Source organism: Danio rerio, chromosome 4 (genome assembly GCF_049306965.1).
Source record: "Danio rerio strain Tuebingen ecotype United States chromosome 4, GRCz12tu, whole genome shotgun sequence".
Taxonomy (NCBI): domain Eukaryota; kingdom Metazoa; phylum Chordata; class Actinopteri; order Cypriniformes; family Danionidae; genus Danio; species Danio rerio.
In genome coordinates, this window is record NC_133179.1 from 39666712 (window position 1) to 39676365 (window position 9654).

At 36.3% G+C, this 9654-nt stretch overlaps 6 non-coding genes across 6 annotated transcripts; all 6 read left to right on the plus strand.

The window, feature by feature from the left end:
• Positions 1-2875: 2875 nt before the first annotated feature.
• trnak-uuu (transfer RNA lysine (anticodon UUU)) lies at positions 2876-2948 on the plus strand. Its single transcript has one exon. It is a non-coding gene; the product is annotated as a tRNA-Lys (tRNA).
• A 118-nt stretch (positions 2949-3066) lies between these two features.
• Positions 3067-3148, plus strand: trnas-aga (transfer RNA serine (anticodon AGA)). Its single transcript has one exon. It is a non-coding gene; the product is annotated as a tRNA-Ser (tRNA).
• Positions 3149-3629: 481 nt separating this feature from the next.
• On the plus strand, positions 3630-3702 carry trnak-uuu (transfer RNA lysine (anticodon UUU)). Its single transcript has one exon. It is a non-coding gene; the product is annotated as a tRNA-Lys (tRNA).
• A 118-nt stretch (positions 3703-3820) lies between these two features.
• trnas-aga (transfer RNA serine (anticodon AGA)) lies at positions 3821-3902 on the plus strand. The gene has a single exon. It is a non-coding gene; the product is annotated as a tRNA-Ser (tRNA).
• A 949-nt stretch (positions 3903-4851) lies between these two features.
• trnas-aga (transfer RNA serine (anticodon AGA)) lies at positions 4852-4933 on the plus strand. Its single transcript has one exon. It is a non-coding gene; the product is annotated as a tRNA-Ser (tRNA).
• Positions 4934-5691: 758 nt separating this feature from the next.
• Positions 5692-5764, plus strand: trnak-uuu (transfer RNA lysine (anticodon UUU)). Its single transcript has one exon. It is a non-coding gene; the product is annotated as a tRNA-Lys (tRNA).
• The last annotated feature ends 3890 nt before the right edge of the window (positions 5765-9654 follow it).

The following is a 9654-nucleotide window of genomic DNA, read 5'->3' on the forward strand; positions in this document are numbered from 1 at the left end:
TTAAGTATCTGTCCTGTATATGACATGGACCTGCTGGTTAGTTTCTGCAGTGGTTTACATCTGTCAAATTGTAAAAGTAGACTTTTCCAAAAAATTGAATAAATAATTTCCTACTTAATAATATTAATAATAATAATAATAATAATATATAATAATCGTCATCATCATTAACATTATTAATATCATTATTAAAGTATGATTTTTTTCATTTCCTAATAAAATTAATAAAATTTAATTTCATTTCTTAATAGGTTCATGAAAGAACTTTAATAGAGTTATGATATTTTATTGTTGTTGTCTCCAGGCGGCTGTTCCAGAAAGCAGGTTATGTGACATACCCGGGTAAGTTTGAGATTAAGTAGGTAGATAACCTCAGCTTTGGTTCCAAAATCGGAGGTAACATCTGGGTATGTTAAGTAGCCATAGCAACTTACTCTCTAAAGATAACCTGCTCCGGAGCAGGTTATGTTTAGAGAGTAAGTTGCTATGTTCCAGAGTTTGTCTGTTTCAGAGAGTTTACTGAGCATTGCGTGCTCTTTTGATGAGAATATTTATGGATGTGGAGGCACAGATACAAGTTTTTTCCTTGTTAGAGGGTTATAAGTGCATAGTTTTTTTTCATAACCAAATTTATAATGTTAATGTATTTAACAAACCTTTTTGAAATCAAATGTGACAAACCGCGGGTCTGCGCTTACCATAAAAAACATTCAGTGCAGCTATTTGTATTCGCGTCAGGGCATTTTAGGCAACTGTACAATGTGGCAGCATGAGCACCTGTACAGTATGCCTGGCACTGAACTGTTTTTTACACTTTTGTACAGTTACTTGGTCATAAATCGCTGCGTATAATTACACAGTTGATTCAGAGCACGGCAATAGTGTAGTGGACAGTGTGTTGTTAATGAACCACGGAGCTCACAGCGGAGCAAGTTCAAATCTAGTAGGAAAATATACCTATAATTTAAGGTGTAGGACGTCGTTCATATGTATACATTCATGCACACACACCTACATTGTTTAATATAATATTTTTTTCAGGGTTTCTAAATGCTATTGTGTGCATTAATTGCAGCCAATTTTAAAGCTCCATCAGTCACTAAAGGACACTGATAATATGAAATCTGTCCATAGTATAAATGTGCAGGTACAACTTAATTTTCTGTCCTCAATCTTTTGGTGTTTCAACTATTAAACTCATTACTGCTTCATCCTACCAGCACATATGAGATGACCCCACCTCATCAGTATATGTTGAGGCTGTATAACACAAATATAGTAAAAAAATAAATAAATAAATAAATAAAGCAAATGTTGCTTTACACAATGTTTATTCTTATTATATTTGTATTATACAATAGAATCATTACTAGGCACTACATTGTTTCTTGCTGGAGGACAAAAGATACCCTTTTCTGCCTTATACGATGACACGCTATCTACAGCCTGACCCAGAGGAAATCTCAGTGACCCAAGCAGACAAAAGAGATGAAAGAGTGCTAAAAAATATAATTAGTCAAAAAACTATGTTTAATCAAATAGTTTGGTCTGTTCATTTCTTCATTTCCTGAAATAAATTGAATGATTTTTTTACACTGCTTTATACACGCACCTTTCAACGTGTAACATATATATAAATTTCTCACCTTAAGGTGATGCTCATGTGACTTTATTTATATTTGAAGATGGACCTTATACAGCTACTTAAGAATTTAAAGTATATATATATATATATATATATATATATATATATATATATATATATATATATATATATATATATATATACATATATATATACATATATTTATATTGTGATCCAAGAGCAATATTCAAATATGGAAAAGTGCAGACAAATTCTTACACTGCTTGTTAGTTGAAGCAGAAGGAACTTCGTCTGCATGCAAAATAAAAAGCATAAAAAGAACCTAAAGCTACCTGACAACAATCACTTACAACAGGGACAGATTGTGTGGTTTAAGTCAAAAACTTAGCAGTTAGACAAAAAAAAAAAGCAGTTAGACAGGCCTCTTTCTATTAGCTGCATGACAGAAAGAATATTCTAGAGTGTTAAATAAGGAGCTCCAGTAATTAAATATTACCTTTTAGGAGAATGTTTCTGTGTTTAATGACTTTGGACAGAGTTCTAGCTCCAGAAAGATTACAATTTCTATAAGCCTTATTAGTCAATACACATATAGTGGCCTTAAGAAATTAATGGCAAGAAAAATAAATGCATGAATGGTTACACAACATACTCAAAAGGATGTTAAAGAGAAGTTTAATTGTTCATTACAATGAATAAAATGGAGGGTGCCACGTGTAATTTAATGAACTAACAAACTTTCTTATTATTTATTTTTCTTTTCTTATCTTTTTCTTATTCTATATTTCTTTCCTTCGTTGAAGCAGATGTGTAATCTCTGTGATTAAAACCTCCAGCTTCGCCTCTGCGTTGCCTTTTTTCTCACCGTGACTTTCTATGGCGACTCGTGAATTCGGCGATCTACTGAAAATGCCTTCAGGTGTGTGCCGTGCACGTGCATTAACCCGCGGTTATCTTCAGGAGGTTGATTTAACTAACTCTTATCACCTATTTTGGAACCAACATACTCGCGGTAAGCAGGTTTTGGGTAAATCAACCGAGAGTTCAGGTTTAGCAGATGGTAAGTTTACCCAGCTTTCTGGAATACCCCCCTGATGTCTACACCTACAACAACCATTAACCCAAACCTCACAGTAAACTGTTGTGTTTTAGCAACATATACACCAACCATAAACCTAAACCCCACCTCACGGTAAACTTTTGTGTGCCGTAAAGGTCTGCGCCCACCACAACCCTACACTTTGCCTGCTTGTAAAGCCAAGCCATGGAGCCTGGATAGCTCAGTCAGTAGAGCATCACACTTTTAATGTGAGGGTCCAGGGTTCAAGTCCCTGTTTGGGCGTGTAAGGCTCCTTTTGTGGAGCCACAGCTTATGCCGTTGAGATGTCGCTTGCTGAAAGATTTATCTGCATGCACAACAAGTGTACTAGACATGAGGACATGACAGTCCAAGCAGTCTTGTAGTCGTGGCCGAGTGGTTAAGGCGATGGACTAGAAATCCATTGGGGTCTCCCCGCGCAGGTTCGAACCCTGCCGACTACGTCCAGGCAGTGCGCAGGATTTAGTTTGTGACATTCCATGATTGTTTGCAACTCCATTGTTTCTTGGGAAATGGGTTGTGCTGGTAGGGAAAAGCACCAAATATAAAATCGCAGCGCATGCTAACTGACTGCTCTGGGGGCATTCAATTTTTAAAGACATATGACAGAGAGTGAAGGACCAGTGGCTTTCCCGTAGCTCGTCGTGATAGTATAGTGGTTAGTACTCTGCGTTGTGGCCGCAGCAACCCCGGTTTGAATCTGGGTCACGGCAGATTTTTCAAGGTGACATTGGAGTTGCACTCTGTGTTGCCATTCGTAATCTCGTCGCAATCTTGTCAACCTTAAAGTAACCTGTTGTGTTTTAGCAACATCCACACCAAACATAAGCTTAAAACCCCATCTCACGGTAAACTTTAGTGTACTGTAAAGGTCTGCGCCGACCACAACCCAAACCTTGCCTACTTGTGAATTACTGTTGTGGAGCCTGGATAGCTCAGTCGGCAGAGCATCAGACTTTTAATCTGAGGGTCCAGGGTTCAAGTCCCTGTTCGGGTGTATGACACTCATTTTGTGGAGCCACAGCTTTTGACGTTGAGCTATCACTTGATGAAAGTTTCATCTGGATGCACAATATGTGTACTAAGCATAAAGAAATGGCAGTACAGGCAGCATTGTACTCGTGGCCGAGTGGTTAAGGCGATGGACTAGAAATCCATTGCGGTCTCCCCGCGCAGGTTTGAATCCTGCTGACTACGTCTTCCCCGTTTTTAAATTTGCAGCAGTCATCAATTGTTTGCATTTCCATTGTTTCTTGGGAAAAGCGTTGTGCTGGTAGGAGGAGAAAAACAACAGTGTGTTCTCACTGAAGAGAAAGGGGCTTATCACAGGGACGAACATACCACACATAGGTCACAACGGCTGTTTCGTACCTCGCCGTGATCGTATAGTGGTTAGTACTCTGCGTTGTGGCTGCAGCAACCCCGGTTCGAGTCCGGGACACGGTAGGATTTTCAAGGTGACATTGGTGTCGCACTCTGTGTTGCCATCCGTTATCTCCAGCCTTCTTTTAGTGCAGGCTGTGCTAATGGCACGTCCTGAATGTTTACGTTTCCTAAAGTGTGGAAGACTAGGGATATGATATAAGAGAAATAGAATCTTTGATGCCAGCATGCTGTGTAGATAAGTACTGATCAAGTCACGCTTCTAAGGCATGGAAGGAATCTTTTCAATTGTTGAGTGTCCATTCATTGCCACAACAGCAGAAAGACATTCTGCAGTTATCATTGATCTATTTAATGTCTCCTACATGACATGAAGTCCAAACTATTGTGTTGTACTGATGTCTACACCTACAAAAACCATAAACCCAACCTCAAAGTAACCTGTCGTGTTTTAGCAACATCCACACCAACCATAAGCTTAAAACCCCATCTCACGGTAAACTTTAGTATACTGTAAAGGTCTGCGCCGACCACAACCCAAACCTTGCCTACTTATAAATTACTGCTGTGGATCCTGGATAGCTCAGTCGGTAGAGCATCAGACTTTTAATCTGAGGTTCCAGGATTCAAGTCCCTGTTCAGGCGTGTGATGCTCATTTTGTGGAGCCACAGCTTTTGCCGTTGAGCTATCGCTTGATGAAAGTTTCATCTGGATGCACAATATGTGTACTAGGCATAAAGAAATGGCAGTACAGGCAGTCTTGTATTCGTGGCCGAGTGGTTAAGGCGATGGACTAGATATCCATTGGGGTCTCCCCGCGCAGGTTTGAATCCTGCCGACTACGTCCTCCCCCTTTTTAAAATTGCAGCAGTCGTCTATTGTTTGCATTTCCATTGTTTCTTGGGAAATGCGTTGTGCTGGTAGGAGGAGAAAAACAACAGTGTGTTCTCACTGAAGAGAAAGGGGCTTATCACAGGGAGGAACATACCACACAGAGGTAACAACGGCTGTTTCGTAGCTCGCCGTGATCGTATAGTGGTTAGTACTCTGCGTTGTGGCCGCAGCAACCCCAGTTCGAATCCGGGTCACGACAGGTTTTTCAAGGTGACATTAGTGTCGCACTCTGTGTTGCCACCCGTTATCTCCAGCCTTCTTTTAGTGCAGGCTGTGCTAATGGCACGTCCTGAATGTTTACGTTTCCTAAAGTGTGGAAGACTAGGGATATGATATAAGATAAATAGGATCTTTGATGCCAGCATGCTGTGTAGATAAGTACTGATCAAGTCACGCTTCTAAGGCATGGAAAGAATCTTTTCAATTGTTGAGTGTCCATTCATTGCCACAACAGCAGAAAGACATTCTGCAGTTATCATTGATCTATTTAATGTCTCCTACATGACATGAAGTCCAAACTATTGTGTTTTACTGATGTCTACACCTACAACAACCATAAACCCAACCTCAAAGTAACCTGTCGTGTTTTAGCAACATCCACACCAACCATAAGCTTAAAACCCCATCTCACGGTAAACTTTAGTGTACTGTAAAGGTCTGCGCCGACCACAACCCAAAGCTTGCCTACTTGTAAATTACTGTTGTGGAGCGCGAATAGCTCAGTCGGTAGAGCATCAGACTTTTAATCTGAGGGTCCAGGGTTCAAGTCCCTGTTCGGGCGTATGACGCTCATTTTGTGGAGCCACAGCTTTTGCCGTTGAGCTATCGCTTGATGAAAGTTTCATCTGGATGCACAATATGTGTACTAGGCATAAAGAAATGGCAGTACAGGCAGTCTTGTAGTCGTGGCCGAGTGGTTAAGGCGATGGACTAGAAATCCATTGGGGTCTCCCCGCGCAGGTTTGAATCCTTTGCCACAACAGCAGAAAGACATTCTGCAGTTATCATTGATCTATTTAATGTCTCCTACATGACATGAAGTCCAAACTAATTCACCTGTACCGCATGTCTTTAGACTGTGGGGGAAACCGGAGCACCCGGAGGAAACCCACGCGAATGCAGGGAGAACATGCAAACTCCACACAGAAACGCCAACTGAACCGAGGCTCGAACCAGCGACCTTCTTGCTGTGAGGGGACAGCACTACCTACTGCGCCACTGCTTAGACCAGCATAAAAATGTACATGAATAAATCACAATTTAAATGTTTTTAAATGTCATTTAATTATCAATAAATCAATGCATTACAAATACATTTTAAATCTATAAATAAATAGACACTTTTATTACTGTATTATTATTTAATCCATGTTTTAAAGGCTGATTAATCAAACAGTAAAAATTGTATTAATAAATCACAAAACACATTTTAAACAGCTTTTTATATAAGCATTTGGCAAATGCTTTTCTCCCTATTTGCTGTTTGGTTTTCTTTTTCTTTTGCCACATGCTTTTCTCAAATTGAAAATTAATCAGGTTAAAAATGACTCTGCTGTAATGAGCTATTGTTTTCCTCTCTTAGGAAAAAAAGACAGTTAACAGTTTTATCTAGATTAAATGACCGTGGTGATAAAGATTTTCTTGGAGATATAGAACAAAATGAACTTCGTATTTTGCCATCAGAGTTGGATGATTACTATACAGAGAAAGCTAAAGGAGCTTTACGATCTAGAGTGAAATGGATAGAGGAGGGGGAGAAAAATTCTTCATATTGTTTTTAAATTTAGTAAAGCATAGACAATCTTCAAAAACTATTCATAAACTTAGCATAAATAACAATGTAAGTGAAGAGAAAACTTTGATTGATGATCACATCTATTCATGTTATTATATGAATCAAAATTTAATGAGAGTGATTGTGACTTTTTCTTTTCATTTTCAAAAGATAAAGTTCCTATTATAGATGACAGCTTCCAAGAAATGATGGAATCTGACATTGTTATCTCTGAACTTGATGTTGCTATTTCTAAAATATCCAATGGAAAATCCAGGCATATACGGAATTACAGTTGAGTTTTATTAACATTTTTGGCCAGAGATGAGATTTTTAGTTTTTGAAGTACTTAAGAAAAGTAAAGACAAAGCAGAACTATCGACTTCTATGAAGCAGATTTTAATAATTTTAGTTCCATAGCCAAGCAAAGACAAATTATTTATAATAGGAGACCCATAACTATTTTGTCCAATGATTTTAAATTGCTCTCTCATGTATTTTCAATAGACTCAAAAAAAGGTATAGGCGAGATAATAAATGAAACACAATCAGCTTTCATTAAAGGGAGAAGTATTCACAATCATATCAGACTGATAGTTGATATGCTCGATTATAGTTATTAAATTCCTCAGACAAGTTTATTTCTATTTCTAGACTTTTTCAAGTCCATTGAGCATCCTTTTTGTCTTTAGAAAATCTTTAGAAACAACCAATCTTTTGGGTTTGGTCCGAGCTTTTGTAGGGTAATTTCCATGTTCTATACTGATATATTCAGTAGTAAATCTTTGAATTCAGGATCATCTCCTGGAGTTTACATCAGAAGAGGAATCCATCAAGGATGTCCCATCTCACCTTTTCTTTTTAATATAGCTGTTGAACTTATGTCATTATATTTAAAAAATTCAGAGTACAGTTTAGGTATTGATATACCTGGTAGGACTTTTAGTTTAAGTCAGTTTGCTGATGACTCTATTAATTCTTTAAAAAAGGGAGGTGCTCCCTTTAGCTCTTGTCAAAATTTCTGTTTCCTAAAGCTTCTGAATTCACCTTAAACCTAAGAAAATGTGGAATATTAACTATTTAGAATTGTACTTTAAGAGAATTAGAGGGTATTCTAGTAAAAGAGGAAGTTAAATATTTGGGAGTTACCATCACCAAAAATTCTGTTAATAGAGAATGTGCAAATTTTAATATTAAAATGGAAGGTATGAAAAAAATCCCTAAATCATTGTCTAGCTAGAGACCTTTCCATATTGGGTTCAATTCTTTTGACTGGGATTACCTAAAATTATATATTTAACTTATTCTTTATATACTCCTCCCAAAATAGTTAAATCTATTAATTCAATATTATTTAAATTTATTTGGAAAAATAAAACACATTATTTACGTAAGAATCATATGATTAAAGAGTATGAATAAGGAGGTTTAAAAGCAATCGATTTTGAATGTCTTTATGGCACTTTTAGAGTTAAATGACTGAAAGAGTGTTTAGCTAAGCCTTATTCAATATTTTATCATATCCCAAATAATTTGTTTAAAAAAATGGTGGCCTTGAATTTGTATTAAGATATGATTATGATTGTTCAAAACTTCCTTTGAAGCTATCTAATTTTCATAAGCAAGCACTACTTTTTTGGAAAATTATATTTACCCATAATTTTCCCCTCATAAATCCACTCTTTGAAATAAAAGGGCTGTTATTATTAACAGGAAATAATTGTTTAGAGGTGACTGGTACAATAAAGGCATTATATTTATTAATGATTTGTTAGATGTAAATGGACTGCTATCTCATAACGAATTTTTAAATAAATATAGAGTTAAAATCACAGATAAAGGTTATACTGAAATTTGCGAGGCTATACCTATTGCTTTGTTTAGGTTAATTCAAAGTAATTGTTTTGATCTCCCATATATACTTGTAACTTTTCTTTCATTTTTAAAAATATTAAATGTTGATATTTTCGATTGTAAATGTAACATCAAGCTTATTTACAAACAATTTAAACGCTTATCATTGGTGATTTGAAGTGTGATCATCTAGGAGTTGTTAAACCCTTAGTAGAGGACAAAGCTTTTACCTTTTATCTTAAATATCCTGTAGCACCTAAGGTTAAGGAAACTCATTACAGAATTGTATTCAGGATATATCCTGTGAATTAGTTTATTCAAAAAAGATTTAACTTTGATGTTGACAAGTGTAGCTTCTGCTCCAGAAACACTCGATCACTTATGTTTTTCTTGTGAATTTACTTTTAAATTCTGGTTTGACATCCATACTTGGCTTTCATTAAAGATGATTTCAGTCCCCCCTATTGTTCTAGAAGATATTTTATTTTACAAAGATGATTTACATTGTTCTTTCTCTGATGTTGTGAACTTTATTTTACTAATGGGTAAATATCAAATTCATTGCTGTAAGTGGAAAAAATGCTGAACCTCTTTAAGATGTTTTCTTTCTGAGGTAAAGAAAGTGGCTCAAAGCCTCAAATATTTCAGAAACCAAAGTAAAATAACTGAAGCTCTCTGTACTTCATTTTCATAATATTTATTGTTAGAATATTTTGTTTGTCCTTTGATGTAGATCTTTTGTACTGCTTCTTGCTCCTTGTTGCAGTTGTAACATTTTTAATTTATTTTATATATTTGTAATGGTAAATATGCCTTGCGATGTTGATTGTTCTGTCTTGTGATGTAAACTTTTTGCAACAATAAAAACGAAAAAAAAAACACTTATTCTTAGTGGATTAAACAAGTTTTTCAAAATTGTGTAAAAATGTTTGGATTAAAAGTTTTGATCAACTTCAAATACTGAATGTCTGTGTATTTGAAAGAGAGAGAGAGCAGATATGTTATGTGAGATGTGAAAAGGAGTGTGAAATTTATGATGTCCT